This window comes from Prosopis cineraria, unplaced genomic scaffold (assembly GCF_029017545.1).
Source record: "Prosopis cineraria cultivar Desert tree isolate PC_DT_omini unplaced genomic scaffold, ASM2901754v1 PC1411, whole genome shotgun sequence".
NCBI classification, from domain to species: domain Eukaryota; kingdom Viridiplantae; phylum Streptophyta; class Magnoliopsida; order Fabales; family Fabaceae; genus Prosopis; species Prosopis cineraria.
The window spans coordinates 14,640-32,050 of record NW_026556736.1 but is presented as its reverse complement, the minus strand read 5'-3'; the positions used below and the strand labels follow the sequence as shown (position 1 = coordinate 32,050).

The 17,411-nt window shown below is 31.4% G+C and overlaps 1 pseudogene; it reads left to right on the top strand.

Moving 5' to 3' along the window:
• Window positions 1-4,793: 4,793 nt before the first annotated feature.
• On the top strand, window positions 4,794-15,801 carry LOC129300061 (beta-amyrin synthase-like; annotated as a pseudogene).
• Window positions 15,802-17,411: the final 1,610 nt, after the last annotated feature.

Genomic DNA, 17,411 nt, shown 5'->3' with positions numbered 1-17,411 from the left:
TGAGGGATCACTCTTGTTATTAACCAAATCTCCATTATAGGAGAGTATTTCTCAATTTTTCATACCAGGTTCGTGGAGTTTGTTTCAAGCCATAGAGAGCTTTAGACAATTTACGTACATAGTTAGGTCTCTTGGGATCAACAAATTGAACCCTTAAGGCTAAGACGTATAAAAGTTTCATTTAATAATCCATATAGAGAAAGACCCTGTCAATATCCACTCTAACCATGAAGTACAAGTCTTACAATGCATGACTTTATTATTTGACTGAATGTTTCCCCAAAGTCTATTCCTGGTTCTTGAAGATAACCCTAGGCCACCAATCTTGCTTTGTTGCAGTCTAACATTCCACCAGAATTATATTTCTTCTTGAACACCAATTTAAAGCCGACAACACAAAGTTATGTTGTGGAGGTACTAACTTCCATGTATTGTCGTTCTTGACCAGTGCTTCATATTCTTCTCTCATTGCCGCAAACCAATTCTTGGACTGTAAACCTTCTTGAACTATTATAGGTTCAGGATCTGAATCTGATTTGAATTGAACACCAATATGGACATTTTGGCTTGAAAATTCTAGCCGTAAACTCATGTAATCATGGGGTATGAAGGTTGAACTTACAGAGGTGAGAGGTGCAGACACCACCTGCTGTAAATCGGCACTTGAATTATTTTTTGGCCTGTGGGCTATCATGATCTGTATCAGGAAATTCATATACTTCACGTAAGAGAGTTGGCTCAAGAGGAGTAGTATGATTATTACTGCATTGACTGCTTTGGTCTTGCTTACCGTGAAGAGCATCATTGCGGGCTGATCTAGAAGATGATTGTTGTTCTCGACTCTTAGACATGGACTGATGGTACAGCACCAGAAAACATGTCCAGCTAATCACTAGACTTTGAGAGACTCGGAACAACAGTTGTCTCAGAACTTGAATTGTTTTTAGTGAAACATCCTTCAAAAAAGAACCCAGACTCATCAAATGAAACATGGTGAAATATATAAATTCTTGGGAAAATGACGATTAGGGACCCCATAAAAAAATTAATACAATTATTGACTTTGAATTATTGAAATCCCAATAATAGATCATGGCCCTTCCTTGCAATTAATTATCTCTTGTTGATTAGCTTGACATTCGCAATAGACTTCAATAAATTTCCCAACTAATGCTACAAAGATTTCCAACTATCATTTGTTGATTTCCTAAGTGATAACAAAAAATCACAAGTGATTGACCTGCATTTCACAAACTGACTCTTGTAAATTTTCAAGTGATATTACAAATAATCTCAAGTATATTTAGTAATTTTTTAAGTGATTTATCTATATATCGATAGTAAAAAAGTTATAAGTACTTGACTTGAATTCACATATGATTTTTGTAAATTCTCAGCTAACATTATAAATAATCCCAAGTATATTTATTTAATTTTTTAAGTAGTTTATTTGCATATTGACAGCAAAAAGTCAAGATTTATGTTTGATTCTTGTAAATTCACACACATTACATTTCAAATAATTTCAAGTGTTTTGTAGATTTTTCAATTGACTATTCGCATTTTTTAATTGCAAGTAAGGACCATGGTTTGTTATTGGGATTTTAATATTTCAGGATCTCTAATTGTCATTAATGATCTAATGGGGGTCCCTGATTGTCATTTTTCCTAAATTCTTCCATTTGAATTCAAGCACGTATAACCCTTGTGAGAGATGCTGTAGCCCAGGAACACACACTTTTGACTTCTGAACTATAATTTGTGTTTATTGCAAGAGTGCAGACAGGGTTAGCAAGAGCGCAGCCAAATGTCTTAAGCATTGAATAATCAGCTGGTTCAATTTCTTTTAAAACAAGCACTCATGAGGGGTCGTGTAATTAAGTTTAGCACTGGTATTGGTAAACAATTTATAATGTGAAGCGCACAAGCAAGGCATTCCACCAATACTTCAAAGGCATATTAGCTTGAGCAAGTAACCTTAACCCATCTTAACAAAGTGTCTATGTGTTTTCTCTCAACTCTACCATTTTGTTGAGAGGTATAGGGACATGTGTATTGAGTAGAAATTCCAGCTTCATTAAGAATAGGAATAAAGCCTCGATATTCCCCATCAAAATCATCAAAATCACTACAGAGAGTTTGATTGTCTTATCAAACCAAGTTCTCAACCATGTTCTTAAAGTGCTTAAAGCCACTAATATCTTTAGATTTAAATTTTAAATGGTAACCCCATGCATATACTATGATCATCCAGGAAACATATATAATACTCATATCTCAAGACTGTGGTGACAGGTGCTGGACCACATACATTTGAATGAATCGAATCTAAAGGCAATGGCGGAGACACGTTGATGTGAGTGGGAAATTCAAATAAAAAAAATAAACCCATTAGACATATTATTTAAAAAAAATCAAAGAGTTGTGTTTATTTTATAATAAAAACCAACCACATATTAAGTTAACCTTTTGTGTAATAGTTTTCTTATTATCCAAATGTGAACTCTGTCAACCTTCTCACCATATTTTGTTCAAAAAAACCTCAATATTTTTTCTAAATAAAAATATGTATTATTTATTTATGCTGTTATATTTTTAGCATAATGTAACTATTTTAAAAAACTTATAATATTATTTTTAATTTTTAGTTTTTAAATTATGTTATCTTGCACGCTTGGCCTTGAAATTCTTTAGATCACCCATAAAATATATGATTGAATCTAAACTCTAAACTTCTCACTGATTTGCAAACTCTCGCGTTCCCTCTCTGGTGCGCCACTGGAAGTGTGAATTGTGTAGTGTGTTTGGTTTACAACCTCGAGAAAAAACAAAAAAAACAAACAAACAGAATAACACATAATTACACTAAAAAACACTATATACATAGTACACATTTATATATCAATCATGTATTTAATTGCTACTATAACAGGTAGGTAGATGTATGCACCGTGTTTTGTACTAATAATGGATACAAAAATATTATGGCTGCGGGGTGCACCGGTGAAATGGATGTTTCAGTCACAATCAAATTAATTAAACGGCGGCTTGCAAATGTTTAAAGGAGGATTGGTGTTGGATGTGTGTTGATTGCATGTCTTACCTAATTTCGAAATTTTCAATTTCAACATTTTATGATCTGAATGATGCTGATTTTCGCAAGTCATTAATATAATTGTGATTTTGCCTTAACTTATACTACTACCCTTTAATGTAGGTCTCTTCTTTATAAGCGACATTAAAAGTTTCATAGAACCAACTTAAATTATTGGTCTCACCTTCGATAGTGCCGTCTCTTTCCATCAGTTGCATGTTTCTTGTCGTTCCATTAAAAGTTGCAGATGGAATATGTTGTATGTGAAGAATAATGTGAAACTTGAAACCAGGTCCGTTATACTTGCATATTTCACTTACATATTTTAGTAATTTCGATCGCCTCCTAAGGCGGCTAAGGCAACAACAATCCACGTGCTAAATAAGTGATGAAAAAGTTGGTAACCCTGTGAGAAGGGCAACACATTTTTTATCCACCTTACAGTCATCAAAACATGGTCATTGGCTTGCATGGTCAAGCTGCTGGATGGTCTGGGGTGTCTAGCTCACCCAACCTCTGGTAAGCACAGCTTGAGCACGAGCTGTCAATAAAGTTAACCCAATCTTATAGGTTTGATTTGTATAAGCTCAACTTTTGACGGTTCAAGTCCATTAGTTTTTTATCTTAAAATCAATACTTTTTTCAAGCCCAGTCTTTATTGACAAGGCTCAAGCCAGGTTCAAAAGCCAGCATTACTTTTTTTTTAAAAAAATTCTAATTATACGAATTTATATAAATTACAAAGTACCTTATTAAATATATAAAAGATAATAGTAAGCTTTAATATAAAAAATTAATATATACCTCAGAATAATGTAAAGCATACAAGTCAATCTTCATTCGAAATAATAAATATTAGACTTTTAATGCCTCAAACAGTATTCTCTCCAATGGAAAAATACCTGTGAGTAACTAAAAAAATATTAAACCCTTTAGAAAAAGATGTACTTAGAGGAAGTGTTACTATTTCAATCACCTCACCAACTTCATTTTCATCACGTAGAATAATATACTTAACTAATATGTTATTATCATAATATTAATTCAAAATTTTAATTAAATTATATAAAATAATTTAAAAAATTATAAGAGCTCGAGGGCAAGCTCTCAATTTGTGGTCCTTGTTTGTAAATTTTTACCCTCTTTTATAAATTTTTGATCCTTTTACGTAATTTTTGAGATTTTTTCCTGTCAATTTTTGATTAACTAATGGTCAAAGTTACTTTGTTAACAGCAAGGTCATATTGCACCATTTTCAAAAGTTGATGGAACAATTTGCACAATAAATTCAAAGTCTATGATACTACTTGACCTCAAATCAAGAGATGATTTACTCATAAAAGAGGGGCAAGTAAAGCCTAAGTACAACCTCCAGGAAAAAAAAAAAAACAATAGACTAAAAAGGCAAGACACGCAATCAAAAAGAACCAACCCTCCTTTGAAGATTTGCAAGCCATTTCATCAACAAGACACGCAATCATGCATGATTTTGTTGAAACATCACGGTGCACCCCCCTGCAACCATAATTAAATATCTACTACCTGTTATAGTAACAATTAATGACATGATTCAATATATATATATATATTTGCGTGCGTGTGTATTGTGTATAATAAATATATATGAGTGAGTGCCTGGCGCTTATGAACTGATTGCTTTGATATTGTAGATATACACATATAGAGATTTAGAAAAAAAATGTGGAGGCCGAAGATCGGGGAGAGAGGGAATGATCCGTACATATTCAGCACCAACAACTTCACAGGAAGGCAAATATGGGAGTTTCATGCTCATGAAGGCTCTCCTGAAGAGCGTGCTGAGGTTGAGCTGCTCGTCAACACTTCTTCAATAATCGCTTCAACCTCAAGCCTGTGGGGGACCTTCTATGGCGTTTTCAGGTCTCCTGTTTTTTTATTAATATCCTATCTAACCTTTCTTTAGAGAGAAGGGATCCCACATACATTCGCATTTCAAGTGTAATACAACACTTTCACACACACACACACACAACAAAATCACACACACAGATTTCTCCCCTTTTAAGCGACATAAAACGCTTCATAGGACCAACTTAAGTTGTTGGTTCTCACCTTCACTACTACCATTCTCTTTTCATGAGTTCATATTTCTCGTTTCATTAAATTATTAGCTCATGGTATATTGTTGTATGTGAAGAATGTGGAAACCTGAAACCATGTCCATATAGTTGCATATTTGATTATATATTTTGGTTTTAAGTTAAAGATTTAAATATCATTTTTCTCTAAACTTTTTTAAGAGTGGTGGGTATCTTATACTAAAAGGTGGAGTGTAATATTACCCCTAAACAATCTTTTATAGTAGCAAAATCATCCTTCCATAAAAGACCCACAATCTTCTCTGTTATTTGTTAACATGAAATAGTTGTGAGGCTTGTGTATAATAATAGCAAGCCCATATTATTGCCATTTATCACTAGACCTAGTTTTGCCATCGCCACTACATTTTAGTCCCTTTGACCTATGTCAAATGTTCAAAATGGGTTATTATTTCTTGTTGCCAATGCGTGCAGGCTCCACAACTATTTCTTGTCAATAGATGACAGAGAAGATGACAAGTCTTTAGCAAAAGAGTGATTGTGCTCTTGAAAAAAATTATTTAAGAGAAATTTGCTCCATCCTTCGGCACAAAACGCCCAGCATTCTTAAAAAAAATATGTTTAGGGGGGAAAAATGATTTTTAACCTTTTTAGTTAGTTTCGATCACCTCCGAACGCGAGACATGCATTAATTCCTTTTTGTGGTGTGAGTGTGTAAGGCTAACTATTATGTTGATTTTTTTAATAGTTTTTGAGGGAGAAGAATTTCAAACAAACAATACCAAGTGTGAAGATAGAGAATGGGGAGGAAATAAAGGAACGGAAATAAATGAGAAAAAGTTGGCAACACTGTGAGAAGGGCATCACATTATCTATCTGCTTTACAGTCTAAAGATGGTCACTGGCCTGCTCTAAATTCCGGATGTCTCTATTTCATGCAACCTCTGGTAAGCACGCATCATGCAATTAAGCAATAAGAGCTGACCCAGCCCTTATAAGTCCAATCCTTATAAGTTAGACTTTTAAAGATTCAAGCCTATAAACTCTCTTATCTTAAAATCAGCACTTTTTTCAAGCTTGTTCATTACTGATAGGCTTAGGATTGAGCTTGAAACCCCACATAACATATTTTTTAAAAATTAAAAGGTCTATTTATACTATTTTATATATAAATTTCAAAGTAGCTAATCAAATATATTCAAGATTATAATAAGCTTTGAAATAATTAACATTATGCACACCCTAGAATATAATTATATAAACCATACAAGTTCATATTGTCTATCATCCAAAATATAAATATTCTTTTATCCTTATTATCATCAATCTTCATTCAAAAGTAAAACATTAGACCCTTTAATATCTTTAACATCATTGCTTCCAATAAGGGGATACTTGTGATGAGTTAAAAAAGCATTAGACTAGTTAAAAAAAGTCCGTTTGGAGAGGAAGTGGTGCCATTTCAACAACCTCACCAACTTCATCTTCGTTACTTAAAATAAATATTTAACAAATTGTGTTATTATTGTAATATTAATTCAACCTTTAACTAAATTATATAAATAAAGTTTTAAAATTATAACAGATTAAGGGCAAGCCCGGGCCCCCTGGAGGGCTTATAAGGTTAGGGCTTGAAAGCATTTTTTATACCAAAATTCTCTATTTTTACCAAACTTTTTCCTTAAAAAATATGCTGGACCTAAAAGGATTAGTCTGTCTAACTCAATTCTTATTGTTGACTCTATCAGATATAAATTTCCAAAAGTGATCACACTGCATATTGTTTTGTTTCTATCTTTCTATTGTGTCGCTAAGTACTATATATTATATCAAGACATAGACATATAAGTATGAGGTAAGTAGGCCTCACATGCAAAATTCTACTTCCTCCATTTAAAAATATGTTATTTTAACACACACAAGAATAGAAAAAGGCCTTTTATATTGGTTAAAATCACTTTTTAGATCGATTTCACAGGTGATGTTGATATAGGAAATAAGTAATTTCTACATCAAGTCTATAACTGATGTAAAAAACGTAGCAAAAAAAAAAAGTGTTCCTTTTCAACATTGGGTGAATACCATTACCGATGTAAAAGTGAAGCCTTTTGCATTGATTGTTGCCTTAACCAATATAAAAAGTATTACATTTTACATCACTGATGTAAAATAACACCTTGTGTTTCCCAACTGGATTCCATCTCCGGTCGAATTGGATTGATAATTTGAGTTCAGCACTCCTACTCAAGTCAGACGTCTTAGTCATGTGTTATGTCTACCCCTCCTTTCTAACTAGCTCTGACTTGCCTAGTTCTAACTTTGCTCCTCACTAGGGGTGCTCTGAGTGTCGTTACCATGTCCACTCTAGTTCTTCATGTTCCTATTAATTTACATAAATTAAATAATTAAAAATTATCAAAGATAATTAGAAAAATTTAATATGAACAATCAATTCATCAAATAAATAAAATTCCAAAAACATAGTTCAATTTAAAAACAAACTACATTTCAATTTAAAAACAAAATAAATTCATATAGGAATATTCTTCCATATCCCTTCATGGTGATCACTTCTTGTGGCATGTTTGTCATCTACTTCATTCAAAATGGGTAGCCTTGATGAAAAGGTAGGGATTTAAAAAATATCAAAGTTTGATTCATTCTTATCATCACCATCAATCACCATTTTTTCTTAGAAAACTATTGACCAATTTTTATTTGCCAGATTCATAAAATAGAGACTTGTTTATCTTGGTCTATTATAATAAATGACTCATCCCCATAAGTTAGTTTTTTAAGATTAGCTAATATAAATCCTAACTTAGTTATCCTTCTAAATGCCATTGATATCAACACATTTGCATTTGAAAATAGGAACTTTATTGTATAGTCAACCTTCCAAATCTCTTCAATAATCCAAAAATAAGTCCTGTTACTAGTTTAGGTTCTTATCCTTCAAGCTAGAGAAGTGCATAGCTTTAGCAACTATTCTAACCTTATTATTTTCCACCATACTCTTTTCATCCAAGGACTTTGAATAAAAGGAATACCCATTAATATCATATGCACTCCATGTAGAAAGTTCACTTTTTTAATATTTTGAAGATAGAAGCACTTTCTACATTGGTTCCTATTATAACTAACGTAAACAGTATAGTTTCTACATTGGTTTCATCCTACCCAATGTAGAAAGTGAATAATCAACTGCAAATATTATGAAAATACTATTATCATCTGGACTTTCTACATCATTTGCCTTCTAATCAATGTAGAAAGTCTCATGTAAATTAAACAATTTGTACTAGTGACATAAATTAAGAAATGCAATTAATACATCAAAATATTAACTGCATTACCAACAAATTAAATTTTAATTTTCCATAATTTAATACATTTAAATATTTCCACATTATTGATCATAATTAAGGGTGTAATAGAAAAATGTTAATAATCACAACATAGCAAACAAGGTTTGACTCCCTGCTAGGAGAATTACTTATGTTTAGTACCCAATCGTGTCTCAAATAGGGTTATCTCCAATAAAAAGATATTTATGAGTAATAAAAAGAAAAAAATGTTAATAAATGTTGCTTTAGACTTCTAAAAATACATATAAATTGAAAAAAAATTCTAAAAGGACTTATATGATTATAAGAAAATAATATAATTTCAAATTTAGGTCACAGGCTATAAATTTTATTGGTTTTTATATTAAATAATTATTAAGTGATTTGAAATTTCTGAAAATGGTGTAGGTTTTTTGTACGTATATTACCGGCCATCTTAATGATGTGTTTCTGGAAGAGCATAGAAAAGAGATCCTTCGATACCTCCACTATCACCAGGTTCATACATTTGCCTTTTGTTTGGATAGAGAGAAAATATGGAAAATAAAATTAGGAAGGAAAATCCAAAAAATAATAAAAATTATTATTTTAGAAATTCTCCTCCTTATTTCCTTCCCATCTTTCCTCTATCCAACCCAAACCTTAAATTATAACCCACTTTCATTGATACATTATAATTTAAAGTTTTAAGTGAACTAATGTTTTACAAGTGCATGAATGTTAAAGAATGAAGATGGAGGGTGGGGACTACACATAGAAGGACACAGCACCATGTTTTGTACTGTGCTGAGTTATATATGATGAGAATGCCCGGAGAAGGACCTGATGGAGGTGAAGACAATGCTTGTCTTAGAGCACGAAATGGATTCTTAATCATGATGGTGTCACCTACATACCCTCATGGGGAAAAACTTGGCTTTCAGTAAGTAGTTGCATTCATTCTACATCATTAAATAAGATATATTTTACTTTCTTATTTTAATTTTTTTTAATATATATGTATTCATTCTACTATTATTTTTAGATAACACTCCCACCATTCCAACTTATAATATATTTTTTTAATAAATTAACATACCAATAAAGTGTATTAAATGCAATTTATATTGTATTAATTTTTTCATAAACTTTCAAAAATACACTTCATTAATAAGGGAGAGGAAAAGAAATTTATTTAAAAGTGAAACAGTGAGGGATAATATTTTAATAATTATCATAATGAAATTATATTTTTGTCAAAATGTCTTTTATTTTGGGGATAACAAATTACATTAAAAAATATCTTATAAATTGGAAGGATAGAGAATAATTTTTAAAAAAATTTACTTTTTTATAAAAAATTACAATGATAAAGTAGTAGTATATAAAAAAATATTTAAATTTACCTCCTCTCTTTTTCCAAGAAGAATCATGATACTCCATGAATATGAGATTAATTATGGTTTTATGAATATGTTTTAGTTTAGAGTAGAGGAAAATTTTCTCATTTGGTTCATAAAAATATATGGATCCAAATCCAAATCTATATTTTATTATAATCTTTTTTTTTTGTAATTCCAAATCCCCAATACCACTAGCTATTAGAAATGTCAACTGCTATAAACTATTCAAATAAAAGATTTTAAATATAAATGAATTCTAAATTTGGGATTTTAATTCACCAATCTGAAGCTACCTTAAAGTATTCAAAATATAATGACGTATAGAGAATAGTTACACACACAATGATTATTCATACCTTATTTGCATATATGTTTAATGTCATACACATCATGCACACCCTACCTTCACTGTGGTCGCGCATACTTTGAGAGAGCAAGCCATTTTACTTGCAACTTGTGAATATTGCATCTTGAAATATGTATACACTCACATTCATGTATAGGATACTTAATTAACTCCCTTAATTTAATTTCTTATGTCTCATTGTTAATATGTACGTTGTTGAAGATACTTGGGTTGTTTGAGTGGTCTGGAACAAATCCAATGCCACCAGAGTTTTGGCTCTTTCCATCATTTCTTCCAATGCATCCAGGTAATTCAATGCAACGATGAAAAGTCTGAATTAAAGTAACTTAAGTATTTTGGTATAAGTGACAAATCTTTATTAAAAAACTCTGATATGGTATTGTCAAGACCCTAGCGATTTGGGACTCAAGAAAAAATACAGAGAGATGAAAAGAAGAATAAAATGAAGTTGCGACTTGAACCTCTAAAACTTAAAAAAAAAAAGTATAATCCCCCAGATAAAAATAAAAAAGTTGAGATTTAAGGGTAAAAAGAAAAACAAAAATATAGTATGGAAATATTAGATGTATCATGAAACGAATGATCATAGGATTAGTCATAATTAACCATATAAGTGGGTGACAATTGGCATGTCCATCTATGATAGTTTAAAGTATTTTTTGACAAGCCTTAAGTGGATTAATATTAAAAAAACTATAATTAATACTAGTTCTATATTATCTTAATTTTAATTTAATTTGACCCCTACCCTTAAATTTCAAATGTCACTCAAATGTTTTCCCCTCTCTAACATTCAATCGAATTGTTTAAAAATAATATAATTTAAAAATGATAAATTATGTTAGAAAGAAATTTGGACAAACTAAAATTAAGAGATAAAATTAAGACTTAGAATAAATTAAGAATCAAATCGAAATTAAATAAAAAAATTAAAAGGATGCAGAAAGTGATAAAAAAAATTAAAAACTCTTGCTACGCATATTAGATATTGCATGATCACTTTCTTGTAACACTGTCTATTGCCATTGCCATGTATATCTAATAATCCTCCATTATTTCTCTTCCACTATATCGCAATGCAACTAAAATGTGGTGTTATTGCTCCTTGGTTCACATGCCTATGTCTTATTTGTATGGGAAAAGATTTGTGGGTCCGATCACACTGCTTATTCTTCAACTCAAACAAGAACTCTATGTTGATCTTTATAATGAAATTAATTGGAACAAAGCTCGTCACCTTTGTGCAAAGGTGAGTCTTTTAATTTTGTCTCTAATATATTGCCATATATGTATATAAACACCAGTTGATTTATCCCAAGGAACAATTATAATATATTGTAGTTGAATATATCATTACAGGAAGATCTTTACTATCCTCATCCCTTGATACAAGATTTGATCTGGGATAGTTTATATATATTCATCGAGCCACTTCTTACCAGATGGCCCTTCAATAAGTTGGTTAGGGAGGAAGCTCTTTAAGTAACAATGAAGCATATTCACTATGAAGATGAAAATAGTCGCTACATAACTATTGGATGCATAGAAAAGGTACTATATATTTTATCAAGGTATTCACAGGTCAAAATGTATTGCTAAGTTATGTTTGACCCTAACTTAGTATCTGGCTGTTCAATGATGACCCAATTATAGAAATTTGATAATTAATTTTGGTTTGAGAATAGTTCTAATGAATTTTTAATCTTCCCCTTACATTTGCCCTAGTCTCTACGTATGCTAGCTTGTTGGGTTGAAGATCCAAATGGAGATGCTTTTAAGAAGCATCTTGCGAGGGTTCTTGATTACATCTGGGTGTCCGAAGATGGAATTACCATGCAGGTAAACCAGTAAAGAGCATAATAATTAAAAAAAATAAATCATGATCTTCTATGCATTCATGAACTAATTATTAATCGAGAACAAATTAATTGTATATTATTTTTTATTAATATGTTGATTTATCTTATCCCATGAACAACATTTCTAGAGTTTTGAGTTCCTAATAATTCTCTTCATTTTTCTTAATTTAGAAACTACTCTAATTTAATTATTAATGCAAAAAATATTTTGGATTTAATAATTAATATATGCCATAAATTACCATTGCTTAGAGTTTTGGAAGCCAAGAATGGGATGCTGGCTTTGCTGTCCAAGCTTTACTTGCCACAAACCTAGTTGACAAAATTGCTCCTACACTTGCAAAGGACATGACTTTATCAAGAAATCTCAGGTCAATTTGTTATTACCAATTAACTAACAAACATATGAATATTTGAAATTTTGGGTGACTGAGTCTTTTAGTACTAACTATGGAACTGATGACGATGATCTCATCAGGTTAAGGACAATCCTTCTGGCAATTTCAAAAGTATGTATCATCACATTTCCAAAGGGTCATGGACCTTCTCTAATCAAGATCATGGATGGCAAGTTTCAGATTGTACCGCAGAAGGCTTGAAAGTGAATAACCTATTTTACTTAATTAAATAAGTTAATTAATTTTATTGTTCGTCTTCACCTAAATATGTTTCCTTTTAATATATATATATATATATTGGATTATTTCAGTGTTGTCTTCTTTTATCAATGCTACCACCAGAGATTGTGAGTGAAAAGATGGAACCTGAAAGGCTCTATGATTCCATCAACCTCTTGTTGTCACTTCAGGTGAGTAATTTCATATTATAATTATGGTTTATTAATTATAATAAAACAAAGGTTCTATCAAAGAAATTTTCTCATGATTCAATATTTGAAATTTATGTGTTGGGTTCACATTAATTATTTTATTGCTTTGTTGAAACAGGTTAACAAGTAGTCCCTGAGATATTAAAGCCAAATATGTTATGTAATCATCACACACACACACACATAGTTAATCGGTCTAAAACACAATTTATTGAGCCAAGTTAACGATTAAAGTGTTGGCCATTAACCTTACTAGAGCCTGTAGTCAGTGAATCCAGTAAGGATTATTAAATAGGTTAGGTCCCCTCTCTAACCCTAACTTAGCATATGTTTCCCTACCAAAAGCTGCATAACTCTAAAAGGGTATAGAGAAGAAGACGATAGGTTGACTAGCTAGCTTAAGTATTCAATTTTAACTTATATCATGTTTAGTTTCTTTATCACATACACTATATCCTTATTTAATATGTTAATTAGATTTTACATTCAAACTAGAGATTTATAACTCTCAAATTCGCATATTTGCAGAGTAAAAGGGGCAGTTTAGCGGCATGGGAGCCAATCAAAGCTCATGATTGGTTGGAAGTACGTAAGAACGCTATCATATTAATATCATCTGAGTGGATCAAATTAAAATAGAAGAGATTAAGACTAAACATTTGGATTAATTATGGTCATCAGGTGCTAAATTCGACAGAATTTTTGCAAGACCTCGTAGTAGAACATGAATATGTAGAATGCACAGGATCAGCAATTCAAGCTTTAGAGTTGTTCACAAAGCTATATCCAGGACATAGGAAGAAAGAGATTGAGAGTTTCATAGAGAAAGCTGTGAAATTCTTTGAAGAAACACAAACAAAGGATGGTGGATGGTATAGGAGTTGGGGCATTTGCTTCACTTATGGCACTTGGTTTGCATTAAGTGGCCTTGCTGCTTCTGGTAAGACTTACAATGATTGTGTTGCCATTCGCAAAGCTGTGAATTTTCTTCTCACTTCACAACTTGATGATGGTGGTTGGGGAGAGAGTTATCTTTCATGTCCTAAAAAGGTAAATCACTATGTATGAATTTATCAATATGTAGATATAATCATGTACTATGACATATCCACTGTTCATATGTCTATAAATAGTGTGACTTAGGGTACGTTTGGTTGTGTCTTCATTTTTTATTTTTTAAAATTGTTTTGTAATGTAGTTTTTAAAATTATTTTTCAAAACAACAAAAAAATGCATGTTTGATTGTGATACTTTAAAAATAGTTTTAGAATTAAAAAATTGGCCGATAATGATAGTTGTTGACAGTTAATAATAGTAGCTTTAATACTGACTGTAGTTTTCAATAATCAAGTATGATGTATTTGGACAACAAAAAAATGAATTAAAATGAAAACAAGTTTAAGATTTTTTTCTTTTAAAAACAATAAATGTAACATTTTTTATTTGTTCAAATAAGTTTTTTTAAATTTTTTATTTTAAAAATAAAAAATTATTCTTAAAAAACAGGAACCAAACATGCTCTTAGCTTCTAATAGCTTAATTTGTATATGTATTGATTGCTGGACTCATTTTTTATGTAAAGCCTCAGTGTAACTTCAACTAGTTTTTATGTATGTATTGATAGATAATTGATCTATTAATGGATTCATTTTTCATATTTTATGTAATAACTATAAATAAACAAGTTAAGTTTAGCATTAATATATATAAGTTGGTGCACTGAATTTCCTTATATTATGCTTTTTATAATTATGTGACTTTTATAAACATGCAGAAATATATCCCACTTGAAGGCAACAGGTCAAATGTGGTACATACAACATGGGTTATGATGGGTTTAATGCATGCTGGACAGGTAATTAATTTGATTCAAATATTTAATGTGAATTGCAATATGCACTCATTTATGATCATATTTACCCCACAAAACAAAGCTAAAATAAAATTTTGTTAATTGGAGGCTGAGAGAGATCCAACACCTCTTCATCGTGGAGCAAGAGTCCTGATCCATGCTCAATTGGAGAATGGAGATTGGCCACAACAAGTGCGTACATTTGACTTATCCATTTGGAATATTACATTATTACACTTAATTTAATTTAATTAGGGTTAAAAGGCAAAAATATCTAAGAGCTTTTTTGTGAGGAGCATTCAATATTTTTAAGTCAATAATGATGCATGAATACCTATAAATTCTTTTTAGTAAGGGCATCCTTTCCCATGCTATAATTAAATTGTCCAACGCCCATTAACATTGACGTTAAAAAAAAAAAGAAAAGAAAATGAACTTAAGGTGCAGAAGTATTAAAAAACTTTTTTTTCAAGTGCAAAACTAGCATGGACTATTGTTAATTTAAGGATATCACCAGAAGCTACTTGGAAAAAAAACTTTCTAGATATTTTTGCTCATTAACCTCAAGGGTCTGTTGGTCAAAAACTAAAAAAACCTGACATCAAGGGTCCGCATTAACGGATATTAAGCCATTTTAATGCTTCAAGGAAGGATGCCATTATTAAAGAGTTATTAGGTATGAGCAAAAACAAAAAAAAAACAAAAAACAAAAACAGAGTTATTAGGTACTTTTGCATGTTTGTTGACTTGAGAATGTATTGGACGCTCCAGACAAAAAGTTTCGGGATATTTTTACGTTTTCACGCTTTAATTTTAACAATGAATGAGTGGTGAAATTGACTGCTTGAGACATAATTTAATTTTCAGGAACTTACTGGGGTATTCCTGAAGAATTGCATGCAACATTATCCAATGTACAGGAATATTTATCCACTTTGGGCTCTAGCTGAATATCGCAGGCGGGTTACCAGCTTGCACTCCAAAGTTCAATAAATCATAATGTGTGTGTGTGTGTGATGTGAAATTATGAAATGAAGTGCAAGCACAAGTTCTCCTGATATGGGTGTTCGTCAGATACTCTAAAGTTAGTGCCTTTGAAACTTATGAAGTTGAACTCTAAGGTGTATCTCATTTATGTCATACATACATTTTAATAAACATAATCGTTGAATTTCATGAACCTCAGAGACTCCATCTTGAAAGCACTCACAAGCTTAGATTGCTTGTTTATCTCGAAAGCATTATATCGCAATGTCTTTGTAACAACAATTGCATATCCATATAATTAAAATCTTTGGGTGTTCCTAGGTGCACAAGCCAAAATCTTGGGTAAGGACACACACACACATGAAAAGCATTCGTGGGGTGCGTACATTTTTTTTTTTTTTGGTGCATGAATAACTATGATGAACCACCTGCTTACAGAAATAAAGAATTCAAGGCCATCACGGGATTGCTATTACACCAGTTGCTCACTAAGATTTTGAGGACACTTTCTAAAAACGAAATTGCGCCATCTCGCTTCTGGCGCTATTTTAATTTATGATTTAGTTTTACAGTATTAATTAAGATTATAACTAACATTCATATATATTTAACAAAAACCTTTGTTACCTGGTTAGTCATGTTTATAACTGAAGAAGCATGAGTGTGCCTGAGAGAGAGAACCCAACACCATCCCTGGATTAAAGGGATAGGGCTATGAGCCTTTAATATGTATTTCTCTAATATCCCTTGTAACATCTCAACTTCCAAATTTTGTTTTTCTTTTTGGTAATGTCAATCATTCATATCAGACAAAATTTGGCCATTCAACTCTCAATTCGAGAATAAGGGGCACAATTTCACAAATTCATTTTAGTTAAGTCTCATTTGGCCATTTATCATCCAAACAAGTCCATTAACATTAAAGACACACTAGCACTGATATTTTGGCCTCATACAACTATTGAATATCAAATCACTCATTCTAGGTCAAAATACAACACATCACAATCCCAAACATGCAAGTGCATCCCAAAACATTGGTATTGTCCTAGTTTGCAATATGTGCACAATATTCATACTACACATTAAAAAATATATATATACAAGGGCTTTATAGTAAGGAATATCACTCCTTACCCTGAGTACCTTCCCCTTTGTCCTTGCTAATCCATTCGCTTGTGAAATAGTAACCACAAGGGTGAAAATAATATTTCAGTAACCACATAATCTAATTTATTTATAAGCAAGCTTGACAGTTAATAAGCATCAAAAAGGGGGTAATAAATAAATCATTTCAATTTTCTTTGTTTCCTTCACCTTTAAAAGTATGTCTCTCAGGATGAAGTATTATCAATAGTAACTATACTGGAAAGCTTATTGTGATGAACAAGAAAGTTTGGCTTAGTTTGTTACTAATTATAAAGTTATTGAGATACTAAATTGTGGTGTTTGGTTGGCGTTGTTACTAATTTACTTTATAGATAATATTGACTTCAACTTCAAACTGGTGCAGGGCAAGGAAGACCAAAGGTTGCTACTGATACTTGAGTATTATGCATCTTGACCTTCCCAGAATAGTATTATTATGCAAGCAACAGTAGAGGAGGCTCCAAAAA